We start from the raw sequence: 18180 nt of genomic DNA on the forward strand, positions 1-18180 counted from the left end.
ATGAAATACTCAAGAAACATTCCCTTTCCTTTAAAGGGAATTTAAAGCCAGGGAAAGTGGTTACATTTGGAAGCTGGTATAGAACCAAATTTTACTAGAGTTCAATATTCATTGATAAGAATTTTGAGATTCCTGATCTGTCATCTCATGGCCCAACAAAACGTCAAGGTACTTTGGACATAATAACCAAATGGTATAGGCAGCCAGCTGGTTAGAATACTCGAGCACTAAGCAAGTCACAGAATCATCAAAGCTAGAAGGAACATTAAATGATCATGTAATCCAACATTTTCACTCTCCAGATAAACTGGCATCTCAGAAGATGCAACTCTCCCAAAGTTTTGCAATCAGTAGATGGCAGAGTGGCACTTAAACCCAAGTCTTTTGTCAATCAGAGATCTTTTAATTCTGGGGTCTAGGCAAGGATTCTAAGAGATATGGAAGCCTTCCACAAAAATATTATCATATTTTCATTTTACTGTAATGATAGTCTACATTAGCCACAGGGCTATCTCACAATGGATGACTGCATTGACAGATTGGTGGCATATGGTACTAGTTTTATTGCCTGGAGCTTATAGAAAAGAACAGAGGCAAATAATATATAAATGTGTTTTGTGCCAAATTTGCTTAAGTACATGAACAGCATGTGATATGCCATACTGAAAAGAAGCAATATCAAACTAGTAGGTACCATAGTCACATTTTAGGAGCTATTTGCTACTATTTTGTAAATTTGCTATGTTTTACAGTTTAACTAGAGATCTAAGCAAAAATATTTTACTCCTATGGGTATTCTGTTCATTCACTTTAGCTTAAAAATTATTTCCATAAACTTATTGGGACTATAAGAATTTTTTTCCCTTTTTTAAGTATTTATTTTAGTTTTGGTGAAAATATACACAGCAGATCATACACCCATCCAACAATTTCTGCATGTGCAGTTCAATGACATTGGTCACATTCTTCATGTTGTATCACCAGTCTTGCTCTCTCTCCCTCTTTTTTCCTTTTAAAGAAAAAGTTTAATCAAATATAGCAAAATATTAACTGTAGAATCTAAGTCGTGGGTTTACGGGTGTTAGTTGTACAATCCTTTCAACTTTTCTGAAATTGTCCATAATAAAATATTGGGGGGAAAAAGGGAAAGTTTGATAAAACAGCTCAGTACTGTCAAACTCGTTGCTCAGATTTTCTTCAAAAACACTATCTCAGTCTAACACCTAACATATTAAAATTATGTTCGATACTTTTTCCACTCTTCTTTTATGCTCCACGTAACTTCCAAGCATTTTATACCCAACGTAATGATTTGTTCATTTCTGTGTCCTCCATGAAACAGCAAATTCCTTGAAAGGAATCATGTCTTTGCTTTTGCTATTCTTCCAGTGCCTGGCACAATAAATATACGTCAACACAAGGATTATCTCAATTTTGATGCCCACATTTCCAGAGCATCCTTTGCACAACAGCTAGAGATTTTTCTTAAGAGTAGAGATAATTTCAAGCAATGAAACAAATAAAACACCAAGATTCACCTTTGGATGCCATCTAGTGTAGGCTTCCATCCACCTAAAATTGATCCATTCTTCCTTGAGTGGAGTACAGAACTGGCTGTGAATTCATCCCTTTAAAACAAAATCCGGCAATAGTTATAGCTACGTACTGATACTGAATGGCAACTTAACCATTAGCAATAAAAGATTTCATAGGCATAGACCAGTGTTTCTCAAATCGAGGTGATAAGAACCCTGGAGATTTGTGTACATATTCTTATGGATCCCCAAATTCTACATTATATAAAATGGGTCTTTGACAAAGATAACTTGAAGGTGGAAAACATGTTTACATTTCAAATAACTTTCTTAAGTCAGGGTTCCTCAAAACCCATTTGCTTCAGGATCCCAGAAAATGTTGTTCCTATGAAAGCTGTTTCATCCAGAAGCATACCTGAGTTTAAGAAACAAGTCACAGACCATGTTTCCAAGAAGGCTCAGAACTATTATATGTGTTACCCCAGTCAGTCAGACAAATAATATCTTTAGGCCTTGGGGAAAAAGTATGCTGTGAGGAGCTATGGATATAAATTAAAATGGTTCTTTTTGTTCCTGCTAGGATGCATGTGCATGTACAAGAAATGTTTCAAGTTTTATGTTAAGGAATTTCCTTGACTGGGCCTCTGTGTTTGTTTTACATCAGAGAGGCTAAGCTTCTTCTTGCTTACCAAGACACTGTTGAAAAAGGGAAAGGGAAGAAGGTATGTAAACTAGAGCATAAAGTAGGCAAGGTCAAGGTTTTCTTGTAAAATTATTACACTTCTTCACTGCTCTCCTGCCAAAAAGGTTCCACAAATATCCCAAACTAAGAAGGTCTCTCTACTCTGCTCTGGATTAGCCATGGTCATCTGTTCTTAGGCAGAAATAGAATAAAATGGAGCAAAGAGCCAAAGTATCAGACTTATACCCCCAATCCCTTTATCTTTAAAAGTTAAAGTTACAATGAGACTTAATAATCACCATTTGCCAGACTTAGTATATACAGCCAAATGCAATAGCTAGTCCCTGTTTAATTTCTTTTCATGTCTCCAACACAGGTAAAAAAAAAAAAAAAAAAAAAAAGACATTAAAATAAACCAACTGGATTACCCAGATGGCTGAAATATTAATCATATCCTGGCCCACAGAGAAAAAGTAAACCATCTTGAAGCTTATGCTATCAAATTCAAACTTCAATGGGCTCCTTTAAAAAAGAAAACTCTGTAATTTGTAATTCATGCAAGATAGCCTTGATTATCATCAACTTATTTCAAGTGTGCTTATTTATATTAGCTCAACAAGATAACCATCTTAATGATGGGATTATATAGGACTATACCATTTCTGTCCCTCACCTCTGTGTAACCTAGCATAGGGCTGGGTAAATTCTGCTGGTTAATTTACATGGTGATATATATGGATGCATAGATAGGCAGACATATATATTGTAGATGAAGTGGGAACAAGGAAAGAAACTAAGAGACTTTCTGGACCTACTGAGTTTTCTATGGGCGGCATCTAAAAGATAGAAAATAGAACAGGGAAAAAGATTACTTAATATCTGCAAAGTGGTACTTACAGTATTCTAAAGAGCCAGAGACTCTTCTTACAGCTGTCCAAGGAGCTAGTAGTGCAAACTGCACCCTGAGCTGAGCCGATCTTTTGACATCCTTCTCATAAGAACAGTATCCTTTTTCAGTGATTACAGGGTAATCGCTGTTGTGATGACTAGTTATTTGCTTCAGCAGTTCCATACTAAATACTCCTCTGCCACAAAGCACCCTGTACACTAGAGGTTGGGACACTAGTCATTTTTACTACAAAGCTATCTCACTGTTGACATTTATATCCAGAAGAATGATTAGATCTTGGCTTATTTTTCTTATAAAATAGGGAAACAGGTCCCATCATTCCTAAGATAGCGCTTCACTTCGGTGTAGTGCTTCAGGCTACTTCAAATTATCTCCAGAACTATAAGAAGGTGCCTAATAATCAAACAGGGTGGTCTATGGTTTTCAAAAGCACCTCAGCATATGTTCTCTCATGTAAACCTTTTACAGGAATCCCCTTGAAATAAGTATGGGCTACTGCTCCAGGTGAAGAAATGTAAGGATTAGAAAGTTCAGATGGTTTTTCTGAAAGTGAATGGTGGTACAGCCCAAACAAGGACACTGGTCTTAGAGAGTTCCACTCCAGAACTCCTTTGATAATACTAATATAGCAAGAGTCACAGTGGTCTGTCCACAGACTCACCACCCTCAGTAAAATAAGAGACACTGTTTATCGGTATGTGCTATAAATGGAATTTTTGACTTCGAAATATTAATGACCAGGTTATCAATTCCTTCTTGCAATCCTGATGTCTTCCTTAAAAAGTAAAAAATTAACACCAATTTTTCCAGTTGTATCCTGGCAATTGGCACTGCACAATACCAATATACAGAAAAAAAGGGGAGGACAGATTCTTGGTCAGACAATCTCCTTTGGAAGGAAGAATGCAAGGAAAGGGCTAATCTCCTTCCTGGGAGACTCTTTTCAGCGATACTATATATTGAAAACCCAAAATAAAGGATGGCAATCCAGCTCCTTGGTATTTTGCACTGTAGAGTAGTAACAGCTGGGCAAGAATGGTTCCTGCCCCAGAATTGACAGTAACTTGAATCACTAACAATGCAGAAAAAAAAGTGAAGGCCCAGCCACCTAATCCAGTCCTGCTTTTGGTAGTCAACACTGCACATACAACCAAAATGGTAGGGGGATCTAGTATCGATGGGCTGAAAAATGGGACAATTGGTATTGTGCTCATTGATAATACAAAAGAAGGGACTTTGAGAAGTCAGCACTACTCAAAAGCAACTCAAAGAAGGAAGTGGAAGGGTGCATGGGAAGGACCAAGGGAAGTACAACTGATGCATTACAGCAATACAAAGTTGGTAAACCAGTGACCTCCGGGATTGTTAAACTTTTAAAAGTCCCAGAGAAAGGACCTTGCCAGTCAACATTCCCCAACAGTGCAAAAAGGGCAGGGAAAGGGGAGAGCACGACATTATCTATTGGCTAGATACATGGATACCTGAAATTGTGAGCATTAATAATAGTTCATAAGAAAGGTCCAAGGGCAGGCAAGGGGCGGGGGAAAAGACCTTTTATAAAGGTTGAGACCATGAATACTTGGAACTTTATACATTGGAGCAAGGCAAAAGGAGAGTGTGAGTCCCTATATGGATTTGTTGGATAAGATCATAGCCTTTTGCAATGTTTACACTTTATTATGGCATTGGAAATTGGCGGTGGGGTGCTTGCATAACAGGGCTGGGGAGAGAAAAATATTGATAATTGCCACTGTACCCATTAACAGTCCAGAAGGTTTTGGGTGGTCAGAAGCTTCTGCAGTAATGTAAAGGGGATGTGAGGAGACGCTATCTTAGTTTAACAAAAGGGGACATGGATAACTGCAAATATTCACATTAGCAGTCTAAGAAAAGGAGCCTTAAGTACTCCAAAGGCATCTATGCAAAGAGGGTACAAGGATTATAGTGATCAGTATTCGCCACAGTTGTTATTGGTGCATATTAACTGTGCAAGAGCTGAGGACCTGAATAACTAGTACCCTTCAGCAGCAATCCAAAGGTAATGGTAGGAGCATAGGGTCTTTTTTTAGCTGCACAAGTCCACAGACAAATATAATTATTCATATTTATATTCCCAAGAGAAGGGAACATGTATGGCTAACATATCTTAATGCAAAAGAGTTGAGGGGACAGAATCCTAGCCAAACTAAATAGATGGACAATTGCAATTATGCACATTAAAGTCCAAAGGGGTATTAGGTGAACAGCACTCCCTGCTCTAAAGCAAAGAGGGTGCAGGGCTTCTGGTGTAAGACATGCTTGTAGAAAATTGTGTATGTGACCTTTTCAGATGTAGGGATCTTGAATAGTGGGAACTACCTGCTAAAAATGCTAAGGAAGCAGGTAGGGCCCTCAAGTAGTGCACAGAACAGGGGCAAAAGTAACTACATACACTAACAGTCCAAAAAGGAGGGCCTTTGTTGAGCAGTAAGCCCTGTTATAACGCAAAGGAAATGTAAGAAGGAATGACCTCAGGCTAATAATGAAGACCAAACAGTTGGAATTATGCATATTACATATCAAATGCAAGGGTCTCCAGCAGTGGACACCACTTACTGGAAGGCAAGGAGAGTTTGATGGGGACATCTTTGTCTACTGCACAATAACCGTCACAAATACAATCATGCACATTAACTAGCCAAGAGAGATCTTAGTCATCATCACCCCTGCTATATTGTAAAATGGGTGTGAGGGGGTAAGACCTTATTTAAATAGAATGAAAAAGAGGCAATTATACATATTAATGCTTAAAGGACGTGGCTGTGGTCAATTAAAGTCACGTACCTTGACTGTCGAAATAAAAGGATTTTAAAGTAGTGAGCGCTCCCTGCTGTAAGCAAAGGCACTGGGGGAGAGTGGGCAGGGAGGACAGGCCTGTGTTCTTATCTAGGGCACAGGAACACGGACAAATGCAGTTATGCACAGCAACAGGCCAAGAAAAGAGGCCTTAGTGGTCAGCACCCTTGTTATATCCCACAAAGTTTGTGAAGGGGTAAGATCTGATTGAAATGGGAGGAACCATGTACAATTTATGCACACTGATGTCCAAGGGACATGGTTGTGGTCAATTAAAGTACCTAGACTGTCCAAATAAAAGGATCTTAAAGTAGTGGGAGCTCCCTGCTCAAACACAAAGCGCTATGAAGGTGAAGGGGCAGAGAGGACTGGGCTGTGTCCTTATCCAGTGCACAGAACATGGACAAATGCAATTATGCACCATAACAGACCAAGAAAAGACGCCTGAGTCGTCAGCACCCTTCTTATATCCCACAAAATCTGTGAAGGGGTTGGATCTTATTCAAATGGGAGGAAGCATGTGCAATTATACACACTGACGTCCAAGGGACATGGTTGTGGTCAATTAAAGTCATGTACCTTGACTATCGAAATAAAAGAATCTTAACATAGTGGGCACTGCCTGCTGTAAAGCAAAGGAACTAGGGTAGAGGGGGCAGGGAAGATGGTTTGGTGTCCTTATCCAGTGCACAGGAGCATGGACAAATGCAGTTATGCACAGCAACAGGCCAAGAAAAGAGGCCCCGTGGTCACTACCCTTGCTGTATCACACTAAGTGTGTGAGGGGGTAGGATCTTATGCAAATGGATGAACCATGTGCAATTATATACATTGATGTCAAAGGACATGATCGTATTCAATTAATGTCATGAACCTTGACTGTCCAAATAAAAGGATCTTAAACCAGTGGGTGCTCCCTGCTGTAAGGAAAAGGTGCTGGGGAGTTAGCAAGGGGAGGTGGAGCAGTGTTTTTATCCAGTGCACAGGCACATGGGCAAATGTAGTCATGCACAGTAATAGGCCAAGAAAAGAGGTCTTGTCTTAGTAATTAGCATCCTTGTTGTATCGCAGAGTGTGAAGGGGTAGGATCTTACTCAAATGGAACAAACCATGTACAATTTATGCACACTGATGTCCAAGGGACATGGTTGTGGTCAATTAAAGTACCTAGACTGTCCAAATAAAAGGATCTTAAAGTAGTGGGAGCTCCCTGCTCAAACACAAAGCGCTACGAAGGTGAAGGGGCAGAGAGGACTGGGCTGTGTCCTTATCCAGTGCACAGGAACATGGACAAATGCAGTTATGCACCATAACAGACCAAGAAAAGACGCCTGAGTCGTCAGCACCCTTCTTATATCCCACAAAATCTGTGAAGGGGTTGGATCTTATTCAAATGGGAGGAAGCATGTGCGATTATACACACTGACGTCCAAGGGACATGGTTGTGGTCAATTAAAGTCATGTACCTTGACTATCGAAATAAAAGAATCTTAACATAGTGGGCACTGCCTGCTGTAAAGCAAAGGAACTAGGGTAGAGGGGGCAGGGAAGATGGTTTGGTGTCCTTATCCAGTGCACAGGAGCATGGACAAATGCAGTTATGCACAGCAACAGGCCAAGAAAAGAGGCCCCGTGGTCACTACCCTTGCTGTATCACACTAAGTGTGTGAGGGGGTAGGATCTTATGCAAATGGATGAACCATGTGCAATTATATACATTGATGTCAAAGGACATGATCGTATTCAATTAATGTCATGAACCTTGACTGTCCAAATAAAAGGATCTTAAACCAGTGGGTGCTCCCTGCTGTAAGGAAAAGGTGCTGGGGAGTTAGCAAGGGGAGGTGGAGCAGTGTTTTTATCCAGTGCACAGGCACATGGGCAAATGTAGTCATGCACAGTAATAGGCCAAGAAAAGAGGTCTTGTCTTAGTAATCAGCATCCTTGTTGTATCGCAGAGTGTGAAGGGGTAGGATCTTACTCAAATGGAACAAACCATGTACAATTTATGCACACTGATGTCCAAGGGACATGGTTGTGGTCAATTAAAGTACCTAGACTGTCCAAATAAAAGGATCTTAAAGTAGTGGGAGCTCCCTGCTCAAACACAAAGCGCTACGAAGGTGAAGGGGCAGAGAGGACTGGGCTGTGTCCTTATCCAGTGCACAGGAACATGGACAAATGCAGTTATGCACCATAACAGACCAAGAAAAGATGCCTGAGTCGTCAGCACCCTTCTTATATCCCACAAAATCTGTGAAGGGGTTGGATCTTATTCAAATGGGAGGAAGCATGTGCAATTATACACACTGATGTCCAAGGGACATGGTTGTGGTCAATTAAAGTCATGTACCTTGACTATCGAAATAAAAGAATCTTAACATAGTGGGCACTGCCTGCTGTAAAGCAAAGGAACTAGGGTAGAGGGGGCAGGGAAGATGGTTTGGTGTCCTTATCCAGTGCACAGGAGCATGGACAAATGCAGTTATGCACAGCAACAGGCCAAGAAAAGAGGCCCCGTGGTCACTACCCTTGCTGTATCACACTAAGTGTGTGAGGGGGTAGGATCTTATGCAAATGGATGAACCATGTGCAATTATATACATTGATGTCAAAGGACATGATCGTATTCAATTAATGTCATGAACCTTGACTGTCCAAATAAAAGGATCTTAAACCAGTGGGTGCTCCCTGCTGTAAGGAAAAGGTGCTGGGGAGTTAGCAAGGGGAGGTGGAGCAGTGTTTTTATCCAGTGCACAGGCACATGGGCAAATGTAGTCATGCACAGTAATAGGCCAAGAAAAGAGGTCTTGTCTTAGTAATCAGCATCCTTGTTGTATCGCAGAGTGTGAAGGGGTAGGATCTTACTCAAATGGAACAAACCATGTACAATTTATGCACACTGATGTCCAAGGGACATGGTTGTGGTCAATTAAAGTACCTAGACTGTCCAAATAAAAGGATCTTAAAGTAGTGGGAGCTCCCTGCTCAAACACAAAGCGCTACGAAGGTGAAGGGGCAGAGAGGACTGGGCTGTGTCCTTATCCAGTGCACAGGAACATGGACAAATGCAGTTATGCACCATAACAGACCAAGAAAAGACGCCTGAGTCGTCAGCACCCTTCTTATATCCCACAAAATCTGTGAAGGGGTTGGATCTTATTCAAATGGGAGGAAGCATGTGCGATTATACACACTGACGTCCAAGGGACATGGTTGTGGTCAATTAAAGTCATGTACCTTGACTATCGAAATAAAAGAATCTTAACATAGTGGGCACTGCCTGCTGTAAAGCAAAGGAACTAGGGTAGAGGGGGCAGGGAAGATGGTTTGGTGTCCTTATCCAGTGCACAGGAGCATGGACAAATGCAGTTATGCACAGCAACAGGCCAAGAAAAGAGGCCCCGTGGTCACTACCCTTGCTGTATCACACTAAGTGTGTGAGGGGGTAGGATCTTATGCAAATGGATGAACCATGTGCAATTATATACATTGATGTCAAAGGACATGATCGTATTCAATTAATGTCATGAACCTTGACTGTCCAAATAAAAGGATCTTAAACCAGTGGGTGCTCCCTGCTGTAAGGAAAAGGTGCTGGGGAGTTAGCAAGGGGAGGTGGAGCAGTGTTTTTATCCAGTGCACAGGCACATGGGCAAATGTAGTCATGCACAGTAATAGGCCAAGAAAAGAGGTCTTGTCTTAGTAATCAGCATCCTTGTTGTATCGCAGAGTGTGAAGGGGTAGGATCTTACTCAAATGGAACAAACCATGTACAATTTATGCACACTGATGTCCAAGGGACATGGTTGTGGTCAATTAAAGTACCTAGACTGTCCAAATAAAAGGATCTTAAAGTAGTGGGAGCTCCCTGCTCAAACACAAAGCGCTACGAAGGTGAAGGGGCAGAGAGGACTGGGCTGTGTCCTTATCCAGTGCACAGGAACATGGACAAATGCAGTTATGCACCATAACAGACCAAGAAAAGACGCCTGAGTCGTCAGCACCCTTCTTATATCCCACAAAATCTGTGAAGGGGTTGGATCTTATTCAAATGGGAGGAAGCATGTGCAATTATACACACTGATGTCCAAGGGACATGGTTGTGGTCAATTAAAGTCATGTACCTTGACTATCGAAATAAAAGAATCTTAACATAGTGGGCACTGCCTGCTGTAAAGCAAAGGAACTAGGGTAGAGGGGGCAGGGAAGATGGTTTGGTGTCCTTATCCAGTGCACAGGAGCATGGACAAATGCAGTTATGCACAGCAACAGGCCAAGAAAAGAGGCCCCGTGGTCACTACCCTTGCTATATCACACTAAGTGTGTGAGGGGGTAGGATCTTATGCAAATGGATGAACCATGTGCAATTATATACATTGATGTCAAAGGACATGATCGTATTCAATTAATGTCATGAACCTTGACTGTCCAAATAAAAGGATCTTAAACCAGTGGGTGCTCCCTGCTGTAAGGAAAAGGTGCTGGGGAGTTAGCAAGGGGAGGTGGAGCAGTGTTTTTATCCAGTGCACAGGCACATGGGCAAATGTAGTCATGCACAGTAATAGGCCAAGAAAAGAGGTCTTGTCTTAGTAATCAGCATCCTTGTTGTATCGCAGAGTGTGAAGGGGTAGGATCTTACTCAAATGGAACAAACCATGTACAATTTATGCACACTGATGTCCAAGGGACATGGTTGTGGTCAATTAAAGTACCTAAACTGTCCAAATAAAAGGATCTTAAAGTAGTGGGAGCTCCCTGCTCAAACACAAAGCGCTACGAAGGTGAAGGGGCAGAGAGGACTGGGCTGTGTCCTTATCCAGTGCACAGGAACATGGACAAATGCAGTTATGCACCATAACAGACCAAGAAAAGATGCCTGAGTCGTCAGCACCCTTCTTATATCCCACAAAATCTGTGAAGGGGTTGGATCTTATTCAAATGGGAGGAAGCATGTGCAATTATACACACTGATGTCCAAGGGACATGGTTGTGGTCAATTAAAGTCATGTACCTTGACTATCGAAATAAAAGAATCTTAACATAGTGGGCACTGCCTGCTGTAAAGCAAAGGAACTAGGGTAGAGGGGGCAGGGAAGATGGTTTGGTGTCCTTATCCAGTGCACAGGAGCATGGACAAATGCAGTTATGCACAGCAACAGGCCAAGAAAAGAGGCCCCGTGGTCACTACCCTTGCTGTATCACACTAAGTGTGTGAGGGGGTAGGATCTTATGCAAATGGATGAACCATGTGCAATTATATACATTGATGTCAAAGGACATGATCGTATTCAATTAATGTCATGAACCTTGACTGTCCAAATAAAAGGATCTTAAATCAGTGGGTGCTCCCTGCTGTTAAGGAAAAGGTGCTGGGGAGTTAGCAAGGGGAGGTGGAGCAGTGTTTTTATCCAGTGCACAGGCACATGGGCAAATGTAGTCATGCACAGTAATAGGCCAAGAAAAGAGGTCTTGTCTTAGTAATCAGCATCCTTGTTGTATCGCAGAGTGTGAAGGGGTAGGATCTTACTCAAATGGAACAAACCATGTACAATTTATGCACACTGATGTCCAAGGGACATGGTTGTGGTCAATTAAAGTACCTAGACTGTCCAAATAAAAGGATCTTAAAGTAGTGGGAGCTCCCTGCTCAAACACAAAGCGCTACGAAGGTGAAGGGGCAGAGAGGACTGGGCTGTGTCCTTATCCAGTGCACAGGAACATGGACAAATGCAGTTATGCACCATAACAGACCAAGAAAAGACGCCTGAGTCGTCAGCACCCTTCTTATATCCCACAAAATCTGTGAAGGGGTTGGATCTTATTCAAATGGGAGGAAGCATGTGCAATTATACACACTGACGTCCAAGGGACATGGTTGTGGTCAATTAAAGTCATGTACCTTGACTATCGAAATAAAAGAATCTTAACATAGTGGGCACTGCCTGCTGTAAAGCAAAGGAACTAGGGTAGAGGGGGCAGGGAAGATGGTTTGGTGTCCTTATCCAGTGCACAGGAGCATGGACAAATGCAGTTATGCACAGCAACAGGCCAAGAAAAGAGGCCCCGTGGTCACTACCCTTGCTGTATCACACTAAGTGTGTGAGGGGGTAGGATCTTATGCAAATGGATGAACCATGTGCAATTATATACATTGATGTCAAAGGACATGATCGTATTCAATTAATGTCATGAACCTTGACTGTCCAAATAAAAGGATCTTAAACCAGTGGGTGCTCCCTGCTGTAAGGAAAAGGTGCTGGGGAGTTAGCAAGGGGAGGTGGAGCAGTGTTTTTATCCAGTGCACAGGCACATGGGCAAATGTAGTCATGCACAGTAATAGGCCAAGAAAAGAGGTCTTGTCTTAGTAATCAGCATCCTTGTTGTATCGCAGAGTGTGAAGGGGTAGGATCTTACTCAAATGGAACAAACCATGTACAATTTATGCACACTGATGTCCAAGGGACATGGTTGTGGTCAATTAAAGTACCTAGACTGTCCAAATAAAAGGATCTTAAAGTAGTGGGAGCTCCCTGCTCAAACACAAAGCGCTACGAAGGTGAAGGGCAGAGAGGACTGGGCTGTGTCCTTATCCAGTGCACAGGAACATGGACAAATGCAGTTATGCACCATAACAGACCAAGAAAAGACGCCTGAGTCGTCAGCACCCTTCTTATATCCCACAAAATGTGTGAAGGGGTTGGATCTTATTCAAATGGGAGGAAGCATGTGCGATTATACACACTGACGTCCAAGGGACATGGTTGTGGTCAATTAAAGTCATGTACCTTGACTATCGAAATAAAAGAATCTTAACATAGTGGGCACTGCCTGCTGTAAAGCAAAGGAACTAGGGTAGAGGGGGCAGGGAAGATGGTTTGGTGTCCTTATCCAGTGCACAGGAGCATGGACAAATGCAGTTATGCACAGCAACAGGCCAAGAAAAGAGGCCCCGTGGTCACTACCCTTGCTGTATCACACTAAGTGTGTGAGGGGGTAGGATCTTATGCAAATGGATGAACCATGTGCAATTATATACATTGATGTCAAAGGACATGATCGTATTCAATTAATGTCATGAACCTTGACTGTCCAAATAAAAGGATCTTAAACCAGTGGGTGCTCCCTGCTGTAAGGAAAAGGTGCTGGGGAGTTAGCAAGGGGAGGTGGAGCAGTGTTTTTATCCAGTGCACAGGCACATGGGCAAATGTAGTCATGCACAGTAATAGGCCAAGAAAAGAGGTCTTGTCTTAGTAATCAGCATCCTTGTTGTATCGCAGAGTGTGAAGGGGTAGGATCTTACTCAAATGGAACAAACCATGTACAATTTATGCACACTGATGTCCAAGGGACATGGTTGTGGTCAATTAAAGTACCTAGACTGTCCAAATAAAAGGATCTTAAAGTAGTGGGAGCTCCCTGCTCAAACACAAAGCGCTACGAAGGTGAAGGGGCAGAGAGGACTGGGCTGTGTCCTTATCCAGTGCACAGGAACATGGACAAATGCAGTTATGCACCATAACAGACCAAGAAAAGACGCCTGAGTCGTCAGCACCCTTCTTATATCCCACAAAATCTGTGAAGGGGTTGGATCTTATTCAAATGGGAGGAAGCATGTGCAATTATACACACTGATGTCCAAGGGACATGGTTGTGGTCAATTAAAGTCATGTACCTTGACTATCGAAATAAAAGAATCTTAACATAGTGGGCACTGCCTGCTGTAAAGCAAAGGAACTAGGGTAGAGGGGGCAGGGAAGATGGTTTGGTGTCCTTATCCAGTGCACAGGAGCATGGACAAATGCAGTTATGCACAGCAACAGGCCAAGAAAAGAGGCCCCGTGGTCACTACCCTTGCTATATCACACTAAGTGTGTGAGGGGGTAGGATCTTATGCAAATGGATGAACCATGTGCACTTATATACATTGATGTCAAAGGACATGATCGTATTCAATTAATGTCATGAACCTTGACTGTCCAAATAAAAGGATCTTAAACCAGTGGGTGCTCCCTGCTGTAAGGAAAAGGTGCTGGGGAGTTAGTAAGGGGAGGTGGAGCAGTGTTTTTATCCAGTGCACAGGCACATGGGCAAATGTAGTCATGCACAGTAATAGGCCAAGAAAAGAGGTCTTGTCTTAGTAATCAGCATCCTTGTTGTATCGCAGAGTGTGAAGGGGTAGGATCTTACTCAAATGGAACAAACCATGTACAATTTATGCACACTGATGTCCAAGGGACATGGTTGTGGTCAATTAAAGTACCTAGACTGTCCAAATAAAAGGATCTTAAAGTAGTGGGAGCTCCCTGCTCAAACACAAAGCGCTACGAAGGTGAAGGGGCAGAGAGGACTGGGCTGTGTCCTTATCCAGTGCACAGGAACATGGACAAATGCAGTTATGCACCATAACAGACCAAGAAAAGACGCCTGAGTCGTCAGCACCCTTCTTATATCCCACAAAATCTGTGAAGGGGTTGGATCTTATTCAAATGGGAGGAAGCATGTGCGATTATACACACTGACGTCCAAGGGACATGGTTGTGGTCAATTAAAGTCATGTACCTTGACTATCGAAATAAAAGAATCTTAACATAGTGGGCACTGCCTGCTGTAAAGCAAAGGAACTAGGGTAGAGGGGGCAGGGAAGATGGTTTGGTGTCCTTATCCAGTGCACAGGAGCATGGACAAATGCAGTTATGCACAGCAACAGGCCAAGAAAAGAGGCCCCGTGGTCACTACCCTTGCTGTATCACACTAAGTGTGTGAGGGGGTAGGATCTTATGCAAATGGATGAACCATGTGCAATTATATACATTGATGTCAAAGGACATGATCGTATTCAATTAATGTCATGAACCTTGACTGTCCAAATAAAAGGATCTTAAACCAGTGGGTGCTCCCTGCTGTAAGGAAAAGGTGCTGGGGAGTTAGCAAGGGGAGGTGGAGCAGTGTTTTTATCCAGTGCACAGGCACATGGGCAAATGTAGTCATGCACAGTAATAGGCCAAGAAAAGAGGTCTTGTCTTAGTAATCAGCATCCTTGTTGTATCGCAGAGTGTGAAGGGGTAGGATCTTACTCAAATGGAACAAACCATGTACAATTTATGCACACTGATGTCCAAGGGACATGGTTGTGGTCAATTAAAGTACCTAGACTGTCCAAATAAAAGGATCTTAAAGTAGTGGGAGCTCCCTGCTCAAACACAAAGCGCTACGAAGGTGAAGGGGCAGAGAGGACTGGGCTGTGTCCTTATCCAGTGCACAGGAACATGGACAAATGCAGTTATGCACCATAACAGACCAAGAAAAGACGCCTGAGTCGTCAGCACCCTTCTTATATCCCACAAAATCTGTGAAGGGGTTGGATCTTATTCAAATGGGAGGAAGCATGTGCAATTATACACACTGATGTCCAAGGGACATGGTTGTGGTCAATTAAAGTCATGTACCTTGACTATCGAAATAAAAGAATCTTAACATAGTGGGCACTGCCTGCTGTAAAGCAAAGGAACTAGGGTAGAGGGGGCAGGGAAGATGGTTTGGTGTCCTTATCCAGTGCACAGGAGCATGGACAAATGCAGTTATGCACAGCAACAGGCCAAGAAAAGAGGCCCCGTGGTCACTACCCTTGCTATATCACACTAAGTGTGTGAGGGGGTAGGATCTTATGCAAATGGATGAACCATGTGCACTTATATACATTGATGTCAAAGGACATGATCGTATTCAATTAATGTCATGAACCTTGACTGTCCAAATAAAAGGATCTTAAACCAGTGGGTGCTCCCTGCTGTAAGGAAAAGGTGCTGGGGAGTTAGTAAGGGGAGGTGGAGCAGTGTTTTTATCCAGTGCACAGGCACATGGGCAAATGTAGTCATGCACAGTAATAGGCCAAGAAAAGAGGTCTTGTCTTAGTAATCAGCATCCTTGTTGTATCGCAGAGTGTGAAGGGGTAGGATCTTACTCAAATGGAACAAACCATGTACAATTTATGCACACTGATGTCCAAGGGACATGGTTGTGGTCAATTAAAGTACCTAGACTGTCCAAATAAAAGGATCTTAAAGTAGTGGGAGCTCCCTGCTCAAACACAAAGCGCTACGAAGGTGAAGGGGCAGAGAGGACTGGGCTGTGTCCTTATCCAGTGCACAGGAACATGGACAAATGCAGTTATGCACCATAACAGACCAAGAAAAGACGCCTGAGTCGTCAGCACCCTTCTTATATCCCACAAAATCTGTGAAGGGGTTGGATCTTATTCAAATGGGAGGAAGCATGTGCGATTATACACACTGACGTCCAAGGGACATGGTTGTGGTCAATTAAAGTCATGTACCTTGACTATCGAAATAAAAGAATCTTAACATAGTGGGCACTGCCTGCTGTAAAGCAAAGGAACTAGGGTAGAGGGGGCAGGGAAGATGGTTTGGTGTCCTTATCCAGTGCACAGGAGCATGGACAAATGCAGTTATGCACAGCAACAGGCCAAGAAAAGAGGCCCCGTGGTCACTACCCTTGCTGTATCACACTAAGTGTGTGAGGGGGTAGGATCTTATGCAAATGGATGAACCATGTGCAATTATATACATTGATGTCAAAGGACATGATCGTATTCAATTAATGTCATGAACCTTGACTGTCCAAATAAAAGGATCTTAAACCAGTGGGTGCTCCCTGCTGTAAGGAAAAGGTGCTGGGGAGTTAGCAAGGGGAGGTGGAGCAGTGTTTTTATCCAGTGCACAGGCACATGGGCAAATGTAGTCATGCACAGTAATAGGCCAAGAAAAGAGGTCTTGTCTTAGTAATCAGCATCCTTGTTGTATCGCAGAGTGTGAAGGGGTAGGATCTTACTCAAATGGAACAAACCATGTACAATTTATGCACACTGATGTCCAAGGGACATGGTTGTGGTCAATTAAAGTACCTAGACTGTCCAAATAAAAGGATCTTAAAGTAGTGGGAGCTCCCTGCTCAAACACAAAGCGCTACGAAGGTGAAGGGGCAGATAGGACTGGGCTGTGTCCTTATCCAGTGCACAGGAACATGGACAAATTCAGTTATGCACCATAACAGACCAAGAAAAGACGCCTGAGTCGTCAGCACCCTTCTTATATCCCACAAAATCTGTGAAGGGGTTGGATCTTATTCAAATGGGAGGAAGCATGTGCAATTATACACACTGACGTCCAAGGGACATGGTTGTGGTCAATTAAAGTCATGTACCTTGACTATCGAAATAAAAGAATCTTAACATAGTGGGCACTGCCTGCTGTAAAGCAAAGGAACTAGGGTAGAGGGGGCAGGGAAGATGGTTTGGTGTCCTTATCCAGTGCACAGGATCATGGACAAATGCAGTTATGCACAGCAACAGGCCAAGAAAAGAGGCCCCGTGGTCACTACCCTTGCTATATCACACTAAGTGTGTGAGGGGGTAGGATCTTATGCAAATGGATGAACCATGTGCACTTATATACATTGATGTCAAAGGACATGATCGTATTCAATTAATGTCATGAACCTTGACTGTCCAAATAAAAGGATCTTAAACCAGTGGGTGCTCCCTGCTGTAAGGAAAAGGTGCTGGGGAGTTAGTAAGGGGAGGTGGAGCAGTGTTTTTATCCAGTGCACAGGCACATGGGCAAATGTAGTCATGCACAGTAATAGGCCAAGAAAAGAGGTCTTGTCTTAGTAATCAGCATCCTTGTTGTATCGCAGAGTGTGAAGGGGTAGGATCTTACTCAAATGGAACAAACCATGTACAATTTATGCACACTGATGTCCAAGGGACATGGTTGTGGTCAATTAAAGTACCTAGACTGTCCAAATAAAAGGATCTTAAAGTAGTGGGAGCTCCCTGCTCAAACACAAAGCGCTACGAAGGTGAAGGGGCAGAGAGGACTGGGCTGTGTCCTTATCCAGTGCACAGGAACATGGACAAATGCAGTTATGCACCATAACAGACCAAGAAAAGACGCCTGAGTCGTCAGCACCCTTCTTATATCCCACAAAATCTGTGAAGGGGTTGGATCTTATTCAAATGGGAGGAAGCATGTGCGATTATACACACTGACGTCCAAGGGACATGGTTGTGGTCAATTAAAGTCATGTACCTTGACTATCGAAATAAAAGAATCTTAACATAGTGGGCACTGCCTGCTGTAAAGCAAAGGAACTAGGGTAGAGGGGGCAGGGAAGATGGTTTGGTGTCCTTATCCAGT

At 42.8% G+C, this 18180-nt stretch overlaps 1 long non-coding RNA gene across 5 annotated transcripts in view; it reads right to left on the reverse strand.

Moving 5' to 3' along the window:
• The window catches only part of LOC111751390 (uncharacterized), a 44049-nt gene that overhangs the window by 13487 nt on the left and 12382 nt on the right, over positions 1 to 18180 (reverse strand). For 3 of the 5 annotated variants that reach the window (XR_010319809.1, XR_010319810.1, XR_010319806.1), the window contains exons 1-2: positions 3115 to 16962; positions 1539 to 1628 (exon numbers count right to left, since the gene is read on the reverse strand). This is a non-coding gene — a long non-coding RNA (uncharacterized LOC111751390). Of the gene's footprint in view, positions 1 to 1538; positions 1629 to 3114; positions 16963 to 18180 lie in introns of those variants that run through there. The other 2 variants (XR_010319808.1, XR_010319807.1) reach the window with 1 other exon arrangement.

This window comes from Loxodonta africana, chromosome X (genome assembly GCF_030014295.1).
Source record: "Loxodonta africana isolate mLoxAfr1 chromosome X, mLoxAfr1.hap2, whole genome shotgun sequence".
Taxonomy (NCBI): domain Eukaryota; kingdom Metazoa; phylum Chordata; class Mammalia; order Proboscidea; family Elephantidae; genus Loxodonta; species Loxodonta africana.